Source organism: Vigna unguiculata, chromosome 9, assembly GCF_037176805.1.
Source record: "Vigna unguiculata cultivar grain cowpea cultivar isolate G323 ecotype 2 chromosome 9, ASM3717680v1, whole genome shotgun sequence".
In the NCBI taxonomy this organism is placed as follows: domain Eukaryota; kingdom Viridiplantae; phylum Streptophyta; class Magnoliopsida; order Fabales; family Fabaceae; genus Vigna; species Vigna unguiculata.
In genome coordinates this window covers 14,000,268-14,012,765 of record NC_140800.1, presented here as the reverse complement: position 1 = coordinate 14,012,765, position 12,498 = coordinate 14,000,268, and positions in this window count along the sequence as shown.

The window sequence follows — 12,498 nt, the reverse complement described above, 5'->3', positions numbered from 1 at the left end:
ATTCATTGGATGCTTGCACTTGTGGTGGCCTCTACTACTTTGCAGAGCCATTGCCAATGGGTTTCACCCTACCACACACAAGGTTAGCCTTCAAACATCTAAGGCCATTATCCTACCAAAGACTAGGGCCTCATGCTACTCTCACCACTTAAGTCAGTACGTTCTACATGAGACTAACTGACTCTTTAGAGTTTCAAGATGCAATCCTTACTTGAATCCTTACTTAATTATATCATGAGACACCACCACGAAATCTTACCAAGAGAGTCATGAAATTATGTCCTAACCATGAGTCATCACCATGAGATCTCACCAAGAGATTCATGGAATTACGTCCTAAACCATACCATAATCATGTCTCACCAACCAAACATAGGATTATCATGCATACCAATCTAATGCCAATATACAACCAACCATCCAACCATGTTTCATATGCATATCATGCCAAGCTCATCAATTTCAATCCCATTGTGTCATATAGAATACTTACTATGCAGCATACGTAACTATTTAAAGTAACCAACCAATCAATCATTTGAAACACACACTTATCAAGTCACCACTATCAATCTCGCTCAGGCTAAGAAACTCTCGCTCAAGCGAGGAGAACCTCTCGCTAAAGCTACCAGATCTCGCCTGGGTGAGATTGTAAACAGTGGGCACGTCGAGGTCTCGTTCAAGCTAGCCCATCTCGCTCAGGCGAGACTACTCTCGCTGAAGCGAGTGGTCTTCGCTTAGGCGAGCCCTCGAAACAGAGAGAGTGATGGGTTGCAGCTGTTCTCACTCAGGCGGGAGCTCCTCGCTTAAGCGAGAGTTTTATGTTTTAAGCAATCACCCAGCTTGCCTGGGCGAGTTCAGCAGAACCCACCTGCTCTCTTGCGTGCAAAACCTGATTTGAACCATAATAGCAGTATATACAACATGTTATCACACAATCAACAACATATATCAAGCACCCAAACGTGAAACAAACCAAACAGACAGCTTAATAAAAAAAACAGTAAAGCCCTAGCTTCCCTTACCTTATCAAAAGCTACTGTGAGGGATTTGGCATAAGCAAAAAAGACACCCCAGCTCCTAGAACAGATTTGTGAGGTGGAAGAGAAATGGGTTTGAGCTAGCTTCACCAAGGTTGGGACCAAACTCTAGCAGAGTTCGTTGTTGCAGCTCTAAGAGGGGGAGGAGAAGCGTTTTCTAAAAAGTAGAAAAATGAGAGTGTTAGGGCTGGTTTAGGGGTTTAGGGCACCCTATGGGCTAACCTTAGGCCCAAGAGATGAGGCTAGGTGTCAACACCCAATTTCGTCCAAGTAAATGCATTTGTTTGATTAAAATAATAATAATAATAATAATAATAATGTATAATATAATAATAATAAAATAAAATAAAAAATATTTTTTGATTGATGTTAGGTTTTTTTAACTTTAATTCTACCATAGGAGAAAAGAAAAAAAGAAACAAACCAAGAGAAGGAGAATCTAATTTATTTTTAATTATCACACTCTTTTCATGAGTCCAAATGCTTTACAAATTTTTCAACCCACTATTTGCTATTTACACTCTCCACATGACATGTCAGAAATGGACGTTTCATAATTTCTATTTTTAGAGAAGGGTATAATATTAGGAGCAATATTTTTTTATAATAATTTGAATAAATATCTTGCATTTATACTTATGTGTCTCTTTGTGTTGTCAGTCTGGGAAGGTATTATTTTATATAGAAGCAAATATTCCCGATAATAATGCTTTTAGAGAATGATACGATTTTAATATTTAGAAGAAAATATTCATGGTAATAATTAGAATCAATTATATGAATAATATGTTATGATTTGATCACGATCTTTATGTGACAGAAAATATGATTCTAGTAATTACATGCAATATTTCGTTAACAATTATAATCAATACTGTGGATATTATGCAACAATTTAATTGCTATAATATGTTTCATCAAGACCAATTCCTTTCTCGTATATTTTATTATAATTAAAGACTAGGATCTCAGTGGTATCTCAAGGTGCCTATATAAGCACAAGAACTTCTCCAATGCAGTGGACAAAAAAAAATCGAAAAACTCCTCTCTTTTTTATTATAGAGCACACACAAAAGGGGGTCACTTAAGGTAAATTTTCTTTGCTCCTAATGCTTTTCATGATTCTTTTATAACATCAAATATATGATCGTTTGAATTATTGTATGATTAAATATGTTTGGGGTTCTCATGTTAGATGATTTTGGGTTTGTCATTGATGTGCTCAACCTTTCTCTTTTGCTTTATTTTTATCTTGGTAATTAAAAAGGTTTTTTTTTGTAGGCTTTAATTCTCTAAAACAAATAATAAATAAATAAAATTAAAAATTTATGTTTTCTTTATATAAGTTTTGAATGTCATGTCAAGTCTCGGACTTGCTTGATAATCAAAACACTCTTTCATAGGCTTTTCATTCTTTTTTTTTTAAATTAGTAATAATAAAAAATAAAAGAAATTATAAAATCACTTTAAATATCATGTCAAATCTCGAGTTCTCTTGATATTAATAATGTATAAATAAATAAATAAATAAATATATATATATATATATCTAAAATTTAATAATAATATCAAACAACGTTTTTCGAAAGAACTACGTTATCCCTGATTTTACAAATGAAAATACGTAAGAGCGAGGTACAATCCTTATGGGGCCAAAAAAAATAAAAAAATAAATTTATTTTTAATCTTTATTATTTTATATGTGTTTTTATTTTGTTTGATTTTTGGGGAACAACAATATTTTAAACATCAAATTCTATCTTGCACACTTAAATAAATAAGGAACCATCTTAAGACGGGCATTGTGGGGTGCTAATACCTTCCCCACATGTAACCGACTCTCAAACCAAAATTTCGTTTCGAAGACCATTTTTTTAAGGTTTTTCTATAGTTTCCCATAATAAACTATGGTGGCGACTCCTCTATTTTTTTTTTAATTATTTTCGTCGTCTCGTCGCGATCTCGGTTGCGACAGATGGCGACTCCACTGGGGACATGTTTGAGAGTCAATCCTATTAGTTGAGTGTGCAAAAGGTATGTTGTTCTAATATATTTGTTTTCCCTTTGTTTTTGTTTTACTTGATGTATATTTATCTATCTTTATTTTTGTTGATGTCATCTTTTCTTGCTTTGATGTCCTCATATGACTATATTGTTGAAACTATTGAACCATGGGGTAGAAGACAATTGTTATATCTGTTTGGGAATTTTCTGGTTATTATGCAGTTGTGGGTTTGGGTAGTCTTAGGTTGCTCCCTTCACAAACTACACATGGTAGGCTAGTACATTCAGTTTAATTTGAGGTCCTATACCCGGACCTGAGTTAGCTATAAGAAGTGGAGGTCCAACGATTGTTATGATAGATCTCGGATCTACTTGATTATTGGAAACACTTCATCAAGAGTTTGCTTCATCCTGACATGCCACATCTATTAGGTCGCCTATTGTTGTGGATTATGTCTTGAGGTTGACTTCAGCTCTAGAGGCCTGTGAGAATATTTAGAACTATCCTTGGAATTATCATGTTAAAGCCCATAGACCAGAAAATAGGTTTTCTCTACACCTTCTAGGACACAAAGGGAGAGTGCATTATTTCTTTATTTTTTTTAATCTTTTCATTTTTATAGAATTAAGTAGTTAATTTCCAACTGTGTCATATTTGCATCATCGTATAAATAAGGGTCTCTCGAGACGCATACATGCATTACATTCACATCTTGTCTTCATTCATGCATGATACTATGCACATAGTTTTAAGGTAAATAACATCTTTACATTCACTTGAAACGTAGCATGGATCCACTTTGGATTCATGTCACAATGTATGATGCATAATATTCATCCCTTTGTTTTTTCATGCCACCTTGCAAAGCACATACCATACATACACTCACATGCATGTGAATAGGTAGTTTCCAAATTTGTAGCATCTTGCATATTCATAACACGTTGCATAACACATAACATGCATCAACACCACATCTTAAAAATATTTTTAGTATAACAAATTCAAAATTAATTGTTCACCATTTTTTTGTTAATAAATTCATGGAATCTTGCGGAAGGTGTAAAAAAATAAGAGTAGAAAATAAATTATTCTTTGGTCAAATCAGTTAGTTGAATAAATAGATTTTTTTATGAAAAGTGGCATGCTTTTGAAACATTGCTCTAATATGTGTACATGGAATTGCTCAAATTCATTTCCTTTCCCATCCCATTTCCCATCACCTTGCCCTAATAAATCTTTCTTTTGTATTTCATGGAGATCATCATAAAGGGGATGTGCTCTAGAATGAATTGAAGGGAGTCTTTGAACCAAAAAAAAAATAAGGAAAACAAAAAAAAATGAAGAAAAGTCTGCTAGACTGAAAACCCAAGAGGGCGATCTAGGCAAAAATTAAGACAAAAAAAAGAGAAGAAAATAATACAGAAAAAATTAAGGGCAAACAAGAGGCAATCTCTAATGTGATTGAATTTTTTTCCCCTTTGGATTAAAGCTTTTGAAAGTAAATCAATCATGAGTTGAAATGATGTGTGGCCATGTTTCTTTATCAAGAAAAAAAATTATATTCCTTTGTTACCCATTTTGAGCCTATAAAAAATCAAAATTTCTTTCTAATTACCCTGAACAAGGGTCAGCTTCCCACTGAAGTTAACATAATGTTTGCATCTATTTCATTTGACTTGTAATTCACCAATAATAAAAAAAAAGTTGGAAAGACAAAAAATAAAATTGGTTGTGCAAAAAAAAAAAGGAGAAATAAGAGTTTGAAAGTAAAAAAAAATGGTGAACAAAGGTAGTCAAATATAAATTTTAGGTGCAACGTTAGATAAAGACCCTTGTTTTAAATAACCTTTATACCATTTATTTTGAGCCTTCATTATCCATATTTTTTATATCCCTTAACCTTGGCCACAATACAAGCCTAATAAAGTCTACACAAATCAATTATTGGTTGTTGTTTTTTGAAAACTTTAATTTAGAGGAAAATATTTTGTCATGTTAAGAGGTTTGTCCAAAAAAAAAGATTGTAAAAGTGTTCAAAGTTTTGCTTTCAAACACTAGGGCATTTTATTTTTTGTTGACATGTTTCCATAGAGATAAAAAATATCACGAGTAGTCAAGTTAAATCAGGATCGTGCCCTCTTATTCTTTCATTCTTCATGTGTTTCCTATCATATTTCCTACTTTGAGCCTAAACTTTGATCTATATTTCTCTTACCATTACTCATTATTCTCACCTTGAAATTAATTGTGGAGACGTTTCACTTGTTGTTCCTACGTTATAGTCAAATATCTTGAATTTAGGCAATTATTGATTTTGATTGTGAGACTTACATTGGGGCAACTAGTATGAAGTCTCCAATGATTTTCAACATTCTCATGCTATCAACAACTAGGGAAAGCTCAAACACATTTTGCACCCTGAGACCAATCTATACCCTCAAAATGGGGCAAATTTTGAAGTCTCCATCTTTTTTTTATCAATAACTGGACAAGCCCAAACACACCTCATGTCTTGAAGTTAACTCTTAACTATCAAATTGGGGCAACTCCTTAGTCAATTACCTCATCTAATCCCTTCCAAGACCTTTCGCAATTTCATGTATATCACTAAAATAATGTCCAAAAAGCAATGATACATGAAAGAGTTTCTCAATAAAGTGATTAGACCAAAGAATATTTTTTAAAGAAAAAATCAAAACAGAAGGATTCCATACACTACAACAATTTATAGTTTAGACCACACTAAAATAGACAACGGCTAAATAAATGTAGCCTAAACATATAATAAACAACATTTTTATAAATGATGTATAAATATCATGAAAGTCCATGATTATATAATTGTTGCTTTAAACTATGTGGGCAAAACTAGTAAAAATATGGTCTAAAAACATAGGTAAGGTATAAAATCAACATGTAAAATTGTTGTTTATTGTGAGAATTTTAAGCAACGGTTTTAAAAATATTGTCATACTAAAAACCGTTGTCTATTACCTATAGCTACACTCACCTATACCACGCCTAAAAAATTGTGGTCTAATCTTTAGACCACGGTTTTTATAATTTATATCATAATTTTATGTTGTTGTCTAAAGTGATTTTTGTTGTAGTGATAAATTTAAAAATAGCAACAAATTGGGGATCAATTGAAATAAGTTTCATACAATGTAAAAGGTGAAAAAATACACAAGGGCATGCTTCATGCAGAGATTCATATCTAATCATACATACATCATTCATTTTTGTGAAAAGAAAAAATTTAACAAACAAAGGAACTTTCATCATGCATTCATACATTAATTCATGTAAAAAAAATATCACAACATATGCATCATACACTAATATTATAATAGTGTTCAAAAAGAAAATCCATTAATCATGTCAACATTATCATTCACTATGCATGATCGAAATAAACATAACAACATTATCACACATCATAATCAATGTTAAAAAAAATACATAGCATGCGTCAACATTTTTATGCATATATCATGTAAAAAAAAGTCATAACAAGCGTTAACATATTCATGCACTCATAAAAAGAAAATTCATAACATGTGTTAGCATCTGTATGCATTCATACACATATCACATCAATCATCAAACAGAAAATATCCAAACACATGTGAGCAAAAATAGGCTCTATGTAGTATTTGGTTCAAAAAGAAAACAAAGCATATACATGCGAACATATTCATGCACATTTCATGTTAGCATAGTCATGTACATTTCATGTTAGCATATTCATGCATATATCATAGCATATTCATGCATGCACACTCATATAAATGCTCAAAAAGAAAAATTCATAACATGTCTTAATCATCATGCATCATATACATGCATCATAGTTCTTTTTATGAAATGAAATTTTTTTCTTTCACTTTTGGGATCAAAACCCTCTTCATTCACATGAACGGTTGTCGAATCCTTCTGTTTCAAAACGAAGAAAATAAGAAAGATACAAAATTTTGCTTCTTTAATATTTCTCGGATTGATGATCTTCTTCATTCATATATCCTCAAGCCCAGATTTATCCCTCAAGCCTAGTTTAGTCTGGCCCTTCAAGCCCAGTTTATCTGGCCACCTCAAGCCTACCTTTGTCTAGCCCTCAAGCCTAGTTTCGCACTGGCCCCTAAGCCTAGCTTTGTCTAGCCCATAAGCCCAGTTTTCACACTGACCACTCAATACCATATTAGTCTAGCCCAAGCCCAGTTTCGCACTGGCCCCTAAAGCCCAGGTTAGTCTGGCAAAAGCCTAGTTTCGTCTAGCCCCTAAGCCCAGTTTCGCACCGGCCCCTAGGCCTAGCTTTGTCTAACCCTCAAGCCAAGTTTTATTTGGCCCCTCAAGCCCAATTTAGTCTGGCCCAAGCCCAGTTTCGCATTGGCCCCTCAATTCCAGTTTTATCTGGCCACCTCAAGCCTAGCTTTTTCTAGCCCTCAAGCCCATATTTATCTGGCCTCTCAAGCACAGTTTAGTTTGGCCCAAGCCTAGTTTCGCATTGGCCCCTCAAATCCAATTTTATCTAGCCCTTCAAGCGAAGTTTAGTCTAGGCCAATCCCAATTTCGCATTGGCCCCTAAGCCTAGCTTTGTCTAGCCCATAACCCAGTTTTCACACTCACCACTCAAGCCCATATTAGTCTAGCCCAAGCCCAGTTTCGCACTGGCCCCTAAAGCCCAGGTTAGTCTGGTCAAAGCCTAGTTTCGTCTAGCCCCTAAGCCCAGTTTCGCACCGGCCCCTAAGCCTAGCTTTGTCTAACCCTCAAGCCTAGTTTTATTTAGCCCTTCAAGCCTAGTTTAGTCTGGCCCAAACCTAGTTTCGCATTGGCCCCTCAAGTTCAGTTTTATCTGGCCACCTCAAGCCTAGCATTGTCTAGCCCTCAAGCCCATATTTATCTGGCCCAAGCCTAGTTTCGCACTGGCCCCTCAAGTCCAATTTTATCTGGCCCTTCAAGCCAAGTTTAGTCTGGCCCAAGCCCAGTTTCGTACTGGCCCCTAAGCCTAGCTTTGTCTAGCCCATAACCCTGTTTTCACACTGACCACTTAAGACCATATTAGTCTAGCCCAAGCCCAGTTTCGCATTGGCCCCTAAAGCCCAAGTTAGTCTGGCCAAAGCCTAGTTTCGTCTAGCCCCTAAACCCAGTTTTGCACCGGCCCCTAAGCCCAGTTTCGCACCGGCCCCTAAGCCTAGCTTTGTCTAACCCTCAAACCCAATTTTATTTGGTCCCTCAAGCCCAGTTTAGTCTAGCCCAAGCCCAGTTTCACATTTGCTCCTCAAGTCCAGTTTTATCTGGCCACCTCAAGCCTAGCTTTGTCTAGTCCTCAAGCCCATATTTATTTGGCCCCTCAAGCCCAATTTAGTCTGGCCCAAGCCTAGTTTCACACTGGCCCCTCAAGTCCAATTTTATCTGGCCCTTCAAGCCAAGTTTAGTCTGGCCCAAGCCCAGTTTCGCACTGGCCCCTTAAGCTCAATTTTATCTGGCCACCTAAAGCCCAGTTTCGCAATGGCCCCCTAAAGCCCAGTTTCACATTGGCCCTTTAAAGCCCAGTTTCATCTGGCCACCTCAAGCCTAGCTTTGTCTAGCCCCTAAGCCCAGTTTCACATTGGCCCCTCAAGCCCAGTTTAGTTTGGCCTAAGCCTAGTTTCGCACTGGCCCCTAAACCTAGCTTTGTCTAGCCCCCAAGCCTAGCTTTGTTTAGCACACAAGCCCAGATTATCTGGCCCAAGCCCAGTTTTGAATTGGCCCCTAAGCCTAGCTTTGTCTAGCCCTTAAGCCCAATTTCGCATTGGCCCCTCAAGCCTAGTTTCATCTAGCCCCCTCAAGCCTAGATTTATCTGGCCCCTTTAAGCCCAGTTTAGTCTGGCCCAAGCCTAGTTTTATATGGCCACCTGAAGGCCAGTTTTATTTGGCCACCTGAAGCCTAGCTTTGTCTAGCCCTCAAGCCCAGATTTATCTGGCCCCTCAAGCCCAGTTCACACTGGCCCCTCAAGCCTAGTTTTATCTGGCCCCCTCAAGTCTAACTTTGTCTAGCCCCCAAGCCTAGTGTCGCACTGGCCCATTCAAGCCCAGTTTAGTTTGGCCCAAGCCCAGTTTCGCATTGGCCCCTTTAGCCAAGTTTCATCTGGCCACCCCAAGCCTACCTTTGTCTAGCCCGCAAGCCCAGCTTTGTCTTGCCCAAGCCTAGTTTATCTGGCCACCAAGCTTAGTTTTGTATAACTCTCAAGTCTAGTTTTGTCTAGCCCTCAAGCCCAACATTATCTTGTTTTTGGTATTAGTCAAGGTTTCTAAGCCTTTCTATGTTGTCAAGGTTTCCACACCTTGTTTTTGTGTTAGTCAAGGTTTCTACACCTTGTCAAGGTTTCCACGCCATGTTTCTGTATTGGTAAGGTTTTTTCACTTTGTTGATGTGTTAATCATGGTTCCCACACAAATCCATTTGAGTCATATCTTGTTCTTCATGTTTCTAACCTGGGGCAACTTTTTGGGTTTCATTTTTGTCCCATCTAGAGTTTTAGCATACAGTGTTCACATAATCTATCAAGAACCAAATGATTCTCTTTCCTTCATGCGTTTTGTTTCTCACAAAATTCAATTCGACTTTCATATGTTGATTTCATATTAGAACCATCTTCATAGAGTGGTAACAAACTATTGTTTCTATATCGACCCTCTGCGAGGCAATGGTTGAACCCAGGTTTTCTTTTGTTATATCGGCCCTCTGCGAGGCAATGGTCTAATTCGGTTTCTTTTGGTATCTCAACCCTCTACGAGGCAATGGTCGAGCCCAGGTTTTCTTTTGTTATATCGGTCCTTTGCGAGGCAATGGTCGAGTTTAGGTTTTCTTTTGGCATATCAGCTCTCTACGAGGCAATGGTCGAGGTCAGGTTTTCTTTTGTTATATCGGCCCTCTGCGAGGCAATGGTCGAGTTTGGGTTTCTTTTGGTATCTTGTCCCGCTGCGAGGCAATGGTCGAGCCCAGGTTTTCTTTTGTTATATCGGCCCTCTGCGAGGCAATGGTCGAGTTTAGGTTTTCTTTTGGCATATTAGTCTTCTGCGAGGCAATGGTCGAGGTCAGGTTTTCTTTTGATATATCGGCCCTCTGCGAGGCAATGGTCGAGTTCAGGTTTTCTGTTTGTATCTCGGCCCTCTTCGAGGCAATTGTCGAGTGCAGGTTTTCTTTTGATATATCTGTAAGACCCGTGAAAATTAAATAATTAATAAATAAATGCGGGTAGTGGGAGCTTTTAAAGCATTAATTATTGATTTATATGATGTGGAAAAGTACTAGCTCATATGGTTAAGAGGTTGTGTGAGAGGACTTGGGTTTGAGTCCTAAGTATGTCATTTGTGTGTTATTTAATTTATTGTTATTTTTAATAATATGTTTGATCATGTTGGGTGATAATATAATCATAAAATTATATTAAATATCACGAAACATGAATTGGTTGAATGCTTATGCATGGAATTAACATTGGTGTGGGTATGGGTTTGAACCTTGATAGATACAAATTTAATTTCTTTTTGCTAAAATTAGTTTAGCATGAAGGTGAAAGGGTAGAGAAACCCTAGTTGACAATGGGCAACCAATGGAGGTTGGAAAACAGCCACTAAATGGACCTTGAATGGTAATTAAACTCTAGTTAATGGCAATTTTCGTTTTAGTGCATTAATCTACCATTAAGGTGTCATTAAAAGACAAATTTTGGGTGAGAAGAAGGGTTTTTGTGCTTGTCTTTGTGTCATACTCAAAGGAATACGAAATTGGAGAGTGATCAAAGAGGAACTCCCAAGAATCTCTTTCTTTTAGCTAAGGAATCCAGGTTATAGGAGCTTTACGCGTTAACTTTATTTTAAATTTGAATGGCATGCTAAATAGGGTATTTTTATGCGTTGATTAATTTAATTCTAATTGGTATGCTGAATTTGGTATAATCATGATTGATATGTTATTTCCTTTTAATTTATTGTTTCTGGAAATTTCCAGAAATAATCTGGTCGGCGATGAACAGCCGCTAGACGATACTTTCTAGTTTAGGCCTTTTAGGGTTCCTACAGAGGAACCACCTGCCAGATATAGCGTAAAATAGACAACTTGACCACTGTTGAATGCCCTTGTTCAGAGTTGACTGGTTGACTAGTCTTGACTTTTGACAGCCCATTGAGAGACTGCCACTTGTCAGGGAAGTCTCTCTCCATTAGGGTTTCCCCATGAGTTCTTCCATGGTTGATGGTTTTGGCGATGGTGGCGGCTGCCGTAGGTGGTTTGTGATAACTCCGAACTGCACTTCCGAGGAGGCTCACACACAGTGGTGATTCAGTCTGAATCGAAAGGTTCAGATGCGCGAAAATGATGCCAGCTCCATGGTTAATAGCGGCTGCTGCAAGACGGTAGTCACTGGATCGTACTGCTGTAATTGTGTTGCTGCTTGAAGGTTTCGCATTTTCCTCGCTATTCGTGGTCGCGTAGATGCGTCTCAGGTACACGAATCGCAGGTTTGAACTGGTGTAGATCAGTGAAGATCAAAACTCGCGTGCGCAATAGCAGCGCGAAAGTGAGGAGAAAAATAAATGGTGGTTGCGACGAGAGGTACTGCGATGGCAGATGCTGGCAGCGGGACGACGCGGAGAGGAGTCGAGATGCAACAGAGACGGTGGTTGGAGGTGGTAGGCGCGGTGGTTCTATGAATCATGAAGATTGGTTCGCACGATGGAGGCACGATGGAGGTGCGATAAAGGCACGACGGAGGCCAGTGGAGGCGCGCGAGTTGTAGAAGATGGTGGTCGTCGTCCATGCCAATGTAGTCACGGCGCGATGGTGGCTGCGGGACGCGCGAGAAGACGATGCAGTCGTGGACCACCGGTGCAGCAGCGGTGACGGTGTTTTCCGGGGATAGCGCGTCACAGTGGCTGCGTTCTGGTGTGAGCAGCAGTGGCCAGACTGGTTCATGGCGGCGATGGGGGATGCCAGCGGCGGAAGAGTGATGGAGAGGGAGAAGGAGATTAGGGTTAGGGTTTTGGTTATGTGAAGGAGAGAGAGATTGATGAGGTGGCATGTTTTGATTAGTGATTTGAGTTAGTGGAGGACTGATGATGTGGCAAACTGTGAGTGGTTATTTTAGTGAGTGGGGGATTGAAGACGTGACAAGCTTTAATTGGTTAATTTAGTAAGTGGAGGATTGCCATGTGGCGCAATCTGGTGGTGGATGGGAGTTTATGTGATATTAGGGGTGTAAATTAGTAAAAAGAAGGGGTGCAGAAAAGAAATAGAAAGTCCAATTGCAGAAGGGGGTGTAAACCTGAAAACAGGGGGTGCAGTTAGCTCCAGAAATGTCTTTTTTTTTCAGAAATAGATAATCCAATTGGAAAAAGGGGGTGTAAACATGAGAATGGGGGGTGCATTTAGTACCAGAATTATTCCTCTCCAAAATTCTTATTTTGGGA